The 9,592-nt window shown below is 52.6% G+C and overlaps 1 long non-coding RNA gene across 16 annotated transcripts in view; it reads right to left on the bottom strand.

Moving 5' to 3' along the window:
* Window positions 1-2,096: 2,096 nt before the first annotated feature.
* The window catches only part of LOC149125296 (uncharacterized), a 108,541-nt gene continuing 101,045 nt past the window's right edge, over window positions 2,097-9,592 (bottom strand). For all 16 annotated transcript variants that reach the window (XR_016236957.1, XR_016236950.1, XR_016236948.1 and 13 more), the window contains one exon: window positions 2,097-2,365. This is a non-coding gene — a long non-coding RNA (uncharacterized LOC149125296). The remainder of the gene's footprint in view (window positions 2,366-9,592) is intronic.

Here is a 9,592-nt window from a genome sequence, read left to right as displayed (position 1 = left end):
TTTCTCACTTGGGGATGCTTTTGAAAAGAGAGGGCCCGAAGAGTTTGACTGTACCTCTCAGTATGGGCCACATCAGGAAGGAAAATTGAGACACCAAAAATATCCACAGCTAAACCCTTGCTAAATAACACCCATTGCTTATCATACATAACATTTATGCAAAGTAAGCACATTATCCACAACAGGAAAGAATGGAGCTGCTTCTCCTTTTTTTGCAAATCCTTTATCATTTAGCAGGTTGGTCTGTTGTCAGATCCTGCATCTTTCAGCCTCAGGAAACTCCACCGGATGGACATGTGTGACAGAAAGGACAAAAATGATACCGAGGCATTTTCATGGCAATGAGTTTGAGCTCTGCGAGGGACTCAGCACCCCCTGCACAGCACCCTGAGCCCCACCGTGCTCAGCTCCGGGAATGTGGGGTGGACTGATCTTCCAGTAAGAAGTGGAGACACTGAACCCACAGGGGGAGTGGGCAGGAGCCCCCAGCAGGCTCCAGGGAGACATGGGGCCTCCCCAGGCATCCCAGTGTGTGTCAGCCGAGCTTATCTTCACCTCGCTCTGCCCCTACCCTGCTAGCCTGTGAGGGCCTTTAGAACAAGCAGGACTGACATTTGCTGATATGGGACACATTTCCCAGGGTCCCCTGCTGCCTGCATACCCTCCCTTCCTGAGGCCCCAGAACACCTGTGTGAGTCAGGGCCTCCCTGGAAAGAGAACCCGTACAGTGTGTGCATGTGTGCATGTGTGTGTGCATGTGTGCATGTGTGTGTGTGCATGTGTGCGTGTATGTGTGCATGTGTGTGTGCATGTGTGCATGTGTGTGTGCATGTGTGCGTGTGTGTGTGCATGTGTGCATGCGTGTGTGCGTGTGTGCGTGTGTGTGTGTGCACGCATGCAGAGAAGAGCGAGTGAGGAATTGGCTCATGTGCTTATGCTGGAGACCCGGGAAGGCGTGGATGTAGCAGTTTGCACCTGAAGCCCCTTTGTTGGCTGAATTCCTTTCTCAGGCTGCTTATATATATATATATACACACACACACACACACACACACACACACACATATACACACACACACACACACATACATACACTGTCTCAAGGTCATTGTCTGATTGACTGAGGCCCAGCCACGTTAGAAACAGTCATGCTCTACTACATGTCTGCTGATGGAAATGTCAAGCTCATCTCCAAAACACCTCTGCATGGTGAGAACCAGATGAGTGTTTCACGGCTCCCCTGGGTGCAGTGGCCTAGCCACGCTGACACATAAAATGAGCCCTCACACACCCAGCATCCAGGAACCAGAGTTGGCCCCAGTTGCCACGGGGCTGTGGGTGCGCCCTCCGTGCAGCCTGCTGTCTTCATTATCGCCCTGGTAGGCTCCCTGCTCCACGCTGCCTCTCTGGCTTCTGCTCCTTAGAGATCAGCTCCAAGCAGCCTCCCCAGGTAGGAGGGATTTGGCAAGGACACGTTTGGTGAACATTTTGTGGTCTAACAAGGGACACGGTCCCATGGGACGCTGTCCAGAGAAGAACCACCCACCTGAGTCACAGAATCTCAAAAAAGCAGGTGCTGTTTCTCTAAGTCATTGCAGGACTGGATGGTTTGTTATGAGAAGTGTACAGCTTTGGGTGACCCTGACGTCCTGGGCTGGTGGTCACAACCATGCTGGTGACAACACAGCAGGCAGCCCTCGCTGAGCACAGGCTGGTGATGGCCCCCACTGCTCTCTGGCCTGGGGGTGGGCCTGTAGGTGGGCTGCGAGCTCTGGAGATAACCCTGCCCCTGGGAGCTGACCCGGGACGTGGTCATCTGCTGACGGTGCCTGGAGCCCAGACTTTTCCCCTGTAGGAAGGACGTGAACAGAGTTCACCTCCAGCGTCGTAGGAAGACGTCAGTTAATCCACCCCACAAGCCGAGAAGCAGAAACATTAGCTCCTGCTGATGCTTCCCCTTGACAGATGAGGGAAGGGAGGCTCAGGCAAGCTGGAGGCACTGGGATGCGCATTACAAGACCATTGAACCGGGATCTGCACTCAGGGTATAATTATTTCTTAATGAACTTAAAAATATTTCTTGGAAAGTACATGTATTTTTTTAACCGAGTTTTTTTAAAAGGTTTATTTCTTTATTTGAAAGTCAGAGTTACAGAGAGAGAGGAGAAGTAGAGAGAGAGAGAGAGAGAGAGAGAGGTCTTCCATCCGATGGTTCACTCCCTAAATGACCGCAATGGCCAGAGTTGAGTTGATCCAAACCAGGAGCCAGGAGCTTCTTCTGGGTCTCCCACACGGGTGCAGGGGCACCACCCCCTATGAAATGCTGGCGCTTCAGGCCAGGGTGTTAACCTGCTGTGCCACAAATCTTAAAAAGAGAAAAAGAAAAAAGAAAGCCACTCAGGGCAATTGGAGCAGAACTTGGGAACCAGGTGATCTGTACACCTGGTGGCAGCAGAAACCCAGGCCTGAAAGGAGAGAAGGGGACTGATGTGGAGGAATGGAGAGGTGAGGCTGAGGCCACGGCACTTGGGGATGGGGTGAGTTAGAGGAAAACAAGAGGCCGAGATCCTCAAGGGACACCCGCGAGCCTGGCTCAGTCTGTCCTAACGCCGGAGCTGGCGGGGGCTCTGCATCTCACACATGACTCACAATGGCCAAGCATGCAAGGCAGCCTTAGGAGAACTTCCTTCTCTCACGAGGGAAATACCTGTCCCCAAAGGAACACTCAAAGTCCCCAGACAAAGCAGCACAATCGTGATCAGAAAGCTGTCGCGTGGTCGGCATTGTCGCATAGCTGGTAAAGTCACTGTCTGCAATGCCAGTCTCACATATGGGTGCCGGTTTGAGAACCGGCTCCTCCACTCCCAATCCAGCTCCCTACTAATGCACCTGGGAAAGCCTTGGAGGGTGGCCCAAATGCTTGGGCCCCTGCACCCATGTGGGAGACCCGGATGAAGCTCCTGTCTCCTGGCTTCAGCCTGGCCCAGCCCTGGCCATTGCAGCCATCGGGGGAGTGAAACCACAAATGGGAAATCCTCTCCCCCCGCCCCCGGCCCATCCCCAGCTCTTTCCCCCTCTCTCTGTAACTCCAATTTTCAAATAAATAAATCTTTTTTTAAAGATTTATTTATTTATTTATTTGAAAGTCAGAGTTACACAGAGAGAGGAGAGGCAGAGAGAGAGAGAGAGAGGTCTTCCATCCGCCGGCTCACTCCCCAGATGGCCACAATGGCCGGAGCTGTGCCAATCCGAAGCCAGGAGCCAGGAGTTTCTTCCAGGTCTCCCACGTGGGTGCAGGGGCCCAAGGACTTGGGCCAACTTCTACTGCTTTCCCAGGCCCCAACAGAGAGCTGGATCAGAAGTGGAGCAGCCGGGACTAGAACCGGCGCCCACATGGGATGCTGGCGCTTCAGGCCAGGGCATTAATCCACTGCACCACAGCACCAGCCCCAGCACATGGTTTTTCAAAGTATTCTGACCTCTCCTGCATCTCTTCGTCCTCTGAATAGTCCTGAGATGTGGATTGGGCTGGGGAGGTTGTCTCTGTGCTACAGATCAGGGATGGGGACCAAGAACGCTACTTCCCTTTGTCCTACCCAAAAGGTCGTGAGTGCTGGAGGGCTCTTGGCTCACATGGGGAGTGACGAGGAGAAGAGCCTCGTGCTCCAGCTGACGTCACGGGGCTCTGGGAATGACCAGAGAGGAGCAGGTGAGGCTGGAGGCTGTTTGAGGGGAGAAGGCAGCGACACCTGTCACGCCAGAGAGACGCTGGCTGGCTTCACGTCGCTGTTCAGGGAGCACCTGTGGAACTTCCAGAAAAGGTGCTTCCCTCCGGCCTCTCTCCCATCCTTGGCATTTTGGGGAGCTTCCCATTAAACCCCAAATTCCCCGCACATCCAAGCCTGCTCTTGCAGCATTCCGACAGCTGTCACTGAACTGTCCCATGGCTATGCGATGCAAGGATTCTTTTTCCTGACTCCGACCTCTCCCCCTGGGAGAAAGCACTCTGGTTTCTGTGCAAGGAATCTCAGGGAGCCTTGGGGAGACCCATGGCGCAGGGCAGGAACGGGGCTGGCTGGGCTCTGGGCCCTGGCGTTCACACCCAGGAAGCTCGACTCACGTGTCCTACATTTACATAAGGAAAACCCAACACTCGGCAGCAGTAAGGCAAATGACTATCCGCGCCCCAGCACCCAGTTTCATCCTGGAACCTAAACTGGCCTGCACACAGGCCATAGCTGGCTTAATTATCAAAAATCCCTTACTTTGACTTGCTATTGACTATCAATCGGACTTTTTTTTTTTTTTTTTTTTTTTGACAGGCAGAGTGGACAGTGAGAGAGAGAGACAGAGAGAAAGGTCTTCCTTTGCCGTTGGTTCACCCTCCAATGGCCGCCGCGGCCGGCGCGCTGCGGCCGGCGCACCGCGCTGATCCGATGGCAGGAGCCAGGAGCCAGGAGCCAGGTGCTTTTCCTGGTCTCCCATGGGGTGCAGGGCCCAAGCACCTGGGCCATCCTCCACTGCACTCCCTGGCCACAGCAGAGAGCTGGCCTGGAAGAGGGGCAACCCGGACAGAATCCGGCACCCCGACCGGGACTAGAACCCGGTGTGCCGGCGCCGCTAGGCGGAGGATTAGCCTAGTGAGCCGCGGCGCTGGCTATCAATCGGACTTTCTGAAGTTAAACGCAGTTTGCAGACTCTTTGTCAGCAGAGACACAAATGCTTTCTGTCTGAAACAGAAGACAACCCCAAAGCCTGCAGTGTTATTCCCTGCAGGGCGTGGGTCATGTCTGCCCCTCACTTAGCAGGCTGCCTTTACCACACCTGCCTCTGCTGATGAAACAAAATCTGTCCCCAGTCCCCCTGTTTGAACAAACGCCACTATTTTGGTAGTTCCACGGTTGATAAATCTATGACATGCATTGATTCCATATTTGTATGAGAGGCTTGGTTTTCTATTTTATTTTAAAGATGTATTTATTTATTTGAAAGTCAGATTTACACAGAGAGAGAAGGAGAGGCAGAGAGAGAGGAGACAGAGAGAAAGGTCTTCCATCCACTGGTTCACTCCCCAGATGGCCGCAACAGCCAGAGCTGTGCCAATCCAAAGCCAGGAGCCAGGAGCTTCTTCCGGGTCTCCCATGCAGGTGCAGGGGCCCAAGCACTTGGGCCATCTTGTACTGCTTTCCCAGGCCACAGCAGAGAGCTGGGTCAGAATTGGAGCAGCTGGGCCTTGAACCTGCGTCCATATGGCCGTATGCAGGTGGCGCCTCTACCCACTACGCCACAGCGCCAGCCCCCAGAGGCTTGGTTTTAACATTCTAAGGATGCACTTGGCCTTGTAAGACTTACTTCAGTAGGTGAGGGAGTCTGGAGAGAAGATTGAGATGTCTGAAGGTAACCTCTGGGAAAATGAGAAGCCCAGCAGCACATGGAAGGGGTGAGCAGGGAGATGGGGGCACACACATGCAGACGGAAGAAAGCTGGAAGACGCCCCCTTATCTGGAGGGATGAAGACTGAGAGAGACCAGTTACACTTACAAGGTCACAGGAAGCAGCAAAGAGAAGCAGTGAAGCTTTTCCCCAAATCTAAGAAGGGGGCGCCTCTTGCTGGTGGGCAGAAATGCCTGCGGAGGAGAAAGTCTCTCTTGCAACGACATCAGGAACCAGAGACCCGTTGACCGAGGCTTCTTGAGCAATCGTCTCCATGTGCCCAGCAGTCTTTACAGAACGAGCTGTGTGAGAGACAGCCCCTGGTGCCGGGAGGGTAAGCTCCAGCCGGGGCCACAGATTAAACATTGTAACACAGCTTTCAGGAAATGGGTGGACAGCTTCCTGTGGTGCAGAGGGTCATAGCTCAGAACTCAAAGGAAGTAGTGACAATGGGGCTGGAGTGTGCTACCTTCTATGGCAAGAGATGTGATTAATTTAAAGACCTTGTGGAGAATTGCTCATCCTGGACAATCTGGCTAGACCCTAAGTGCAACCATATACTTCAAAAAGTTCATGAAAAGTGGAATTAAAAGATAAGTCTACCTGGGCCAGTGCTGTGGCATGGCAGGTTAAGCCGCTGTCTGCAGTGTTGCCAGCCCATATGGACTCCGGTTCGAGTCCTATCTGCTCCACTTCTGTTCTAGCTCCCTGCTAATGCTGCTGGGAAAGGAGTGGAAGATGTCCCAAGTCTTGGATTCCTGTACCCACATACAAGACCCGGATGAAGCTCCTGGCTCCTTGCCTCAGCATGGTCCAGCCCTGACCTTTGTGGCCATTTGGGGAATAACCCAGCAGATAGAAGATTCCTCTGTCTCTCTCTCCCTGTAATCCTGACTTTCAAAAAAGTAAATGAATCCTTTCTTTAAAAAAGACGATAAGTTTATTTAAGCATAAAAAAATTTAACTGGCTGGTAGTGCGGTATAGTGGGTAAAGCAGCCACCTCTTTCCCGGCTGTTCCACTTCTGATCCAGCTCCCTGACAATGGTCTGGGGAAAGCAACGGAAGATGGCTCAAGCGTTTAAGCCCCTGCCACCCACTTGGGAAACCCAGATGAAGCTTCTGGCTCCTGGTTTTGGCTTGGCCCAGTTCTGGCTATTGTGGCCATCTGGGGAATGAACCAGCAGATGGAAGATAACTCTCTCTGACTTTTTTTTAAATTTATTTTATTATTTATTTGGAAGTCAAAATTACACAGAGAGAGGAGAGGCAGGGAGAGAGAAAGAGAGAGAGAGAGAGGTCTTCCATCCACTGGTTCACTTCCCAATTGGCCACAACAGCCAGAGCTGGGCTGATCGGAAGCCAGGAGCCAGGAGCTTCTTCTGGGTCTCCCATATGGGTGCAGGGGCCCAAGGACTTAGGCCATCTTCTATTGCCTTCCCAGGCCATAGCAGAGAGCTGAATTGAAGTGGAGCATCCAGGACTCGAACTAGCACACATACGGGATGCCTGCACTGCCAGCAGTGGCTTACCCACTATGTCACAGCACCAGCTCCTCTCTTTGACTTTCAAATAGATAAATCTTTATTTGAAAGCCAAGCATAGTTTTTTCATAATATACACTTTCTGTGACTTTTTTTTTTTTTTGGACAGGCAGAGTGGACAGTGAGAGAGAGAGACAGAGAGAAAGGTCTTCCTTTGCCGTTGGTTCACCCTCCAATGGCCGCCGCGGCCGGCGCGCTGTGGCCGGCGCACCACGCTGATCCGATGGCAGGAGCCAGGAGCCAGGTGCTTTTCCTGGTCTCCCATGGGGTGCAGGGCCCAAGCACCTGGGCCATCCTCCACTGCACTCCCTGGCCACAGCAGAGAGCTGGCCTGGAAGAGGGGCAACCAGGACAGAATCCGGCGCCCCAACCGGGACTAGAACCCGGTGTGCCGGCGCCGCTAGGTGGAGGATTAGTCTAGTGAGCTGCGGCGCCGGCCCCTTTCTGTGACTTTTTTAAAAATGTTGTTCATTTATTTATTTGAGAGAGAGACAGTGAGAGGGAGAGACAGAGAAAAGGCCTTCCATCTGCTGGTTCACTCCCCAGATGGCCACATTGGCCAGACATGGGATCCATGGCCAGGAACCAGGAGCCTCTTCCCAGTCTCCCATGCAGTGCAGGGGCCCAAGCACTTGGGCCATCTTCTTTTGCTTTCCAAGGCCACAGCAGAGAGCTGAATTGGTAGAGAAGCAGCCGGGACTCGAACCGGCACCCATATGGGATGCCAGCACTGCAGGCGGCAACTTTACCTGCTGAGCCACACAGTGCCAACCCCTAAATATATATATTTTTAAATTTCAAAATCATTGGCATAACAAATTTATGGGGGAGGGGGCTGGAGTTGTGGCATAGAGGGTAAACCTGTGACAGCCAACATCCCACATAGGTTCCAATTTGTGTCCCAGCTGCTTCACTTCTAATCCAGCTTCCTGCTATGGCCTGAGAAAGGCAGTGGAAGACGGCCCAAGTGTTTGGGCCCCTGCCACCCACATGGGAGACCCCGAAGAAGCTCTTGACTCCTGGCTTGATCTGGCAAGCAGTGGCTCTTGTGGTCATCTGGGGAATGAACCAGTGGGTGGAAGATATCTCTCTCTCTCTCTCTCTCTCTCTCTCTCTCTCCATAACTCTGGCTTCCAAATAAATATTTACAGGATCTTTCTTGGTGTGTAAGTCCATCCAGTGAACTGATTTGCAAAGATCTCCAAGTCCTTCTCTTGCATGAAAAAGCCGAGCTACCAACCAGTCTGTGTTAGAGGAGCCCATCAATGCAAAATCAAAAAGGTGGCGCTGCATTTTGCTTCAGTTTAATGATCCATGGTGTCTCTGCAAAACGACAGGTAGGAGAAAAAGCCACACAGCTTATGGTGGCGCTTTCAGGAGAGAAGAGCGGATGGCAGCTAGAGGAGAAGGACTTTTATTTGCCCTGCACTTGTCTGTACAGGTGGAAGCTTTTACAGTGGCCCTTGTTTATTATGTAACTTTTTGTGTTTTTTTGTTTCGTTCTTTTTTTTTTTTTTTTTTTTTTTTTGACAGGCAGAGTTAGACAGTGAGAGAGAGCCAAAGAGAAAGGTCTTCCTTCCATTGGTTCACCCCCCAAATGGCTGTTACGGCCGGCGCTGCGCCGATCCGAGGCCAGGAGCCAGGTGCTTCCTCCTGAACTTTTTGTTTCTTTAAGAATGGAATGGGGGGGCCAGCACCGCGGCTCACTAGGCTAATCCTCCACCTAGCGGCGCCGGCACACTGGGTTCTAGTCCCCGTTGGGAAGCCAGATTCTGTCCCGGTTGCCCCTCTTCCAGGCTAGCTCTCTGCTGTGGCCAGGGAGTGCAGTGGAGGATGGCCCAAGTGCTTGGGCCCTGCACCCCATGGGAGACCAGGAAAAGCACCTGGCTCCTGCCTTCAGATCAGCGCAATGCGCCGGCCGCAGTGCTCCGGCCACGGCGGCCATTGGAGGGTGAACCAACGGCAAAAGGAAGACCTTTCTCTCTGTTTCTCTCTCACACTGTCCACTCTGCCTGTCAAAAAAAAAAAAGAATGGAGTGGGGCCAAGGCTGTGATGTAGCAGGTTCAGCTGCCACCTGCAGGGCTGGCATCCCATATGAGTGCCAGTTGGAGTCTGAGATGCTCTACTTCCCATCTTGCTCCCTGCTAATGCACCTGGGAAAGCAGTGGAAGATGGCTAAAGTCCTTGGGCCCCTGCACCTATGTGGGAGACCTGGAGGAAACTCCTGGCTCCTGGCTTCAGTCTGACCCAGCCCTTTCTGTTGGCTGCCATTTTGGGAGTGAACCAGTGGATAGAGGATCTGCGTGTGTGTGTGTGTGTATTTGTGTGCATGTGTTTGTCTGTCTGTCTCTCTCTGCCTCTTCCTTTCTCTCTGTAACTGTCTTTTAAATAAATCTTTTTAAAAAAGAAGAGAAGGAGTGGGGGGGGGGAATGAAGTAAAAGTTAAATGCCTGGCCCAGCTGGGTTGTCTCTCAGGGAGAAGGCAGGAGTTTGAGGCAATGGTCAGGCATCAGGAGATTTGGAGTGACAATAAAAGCCACGCTCCCGGGACACACTTTCTGACCCAGCCTCGTGGTCGTCATGCCCTTGCTACTCTCTAACGACTTCTGAAGGCAG

Source organism: Oryctolagus cuniculus, chromosome 7 (assembly GCF_051225735.1).
Source record: "Oryctolagus cuniculus isolate XC-2025 breed Fujian yellow rabbit chromosome 7, ASM5122573v1, whole genome shotgun sequence".
NCBI classification, from domain to species: Eukaryota; Metazoa; Chordata; class Mammalia; order Lagomorpha; family Leporidae; genus Oryctolagus; species Oryctolagus cuniculus.
Note: the sequence above shows the minus strand (reverse complement) of the source record. Positions and strands in the feature narration are given on the sequence as shown.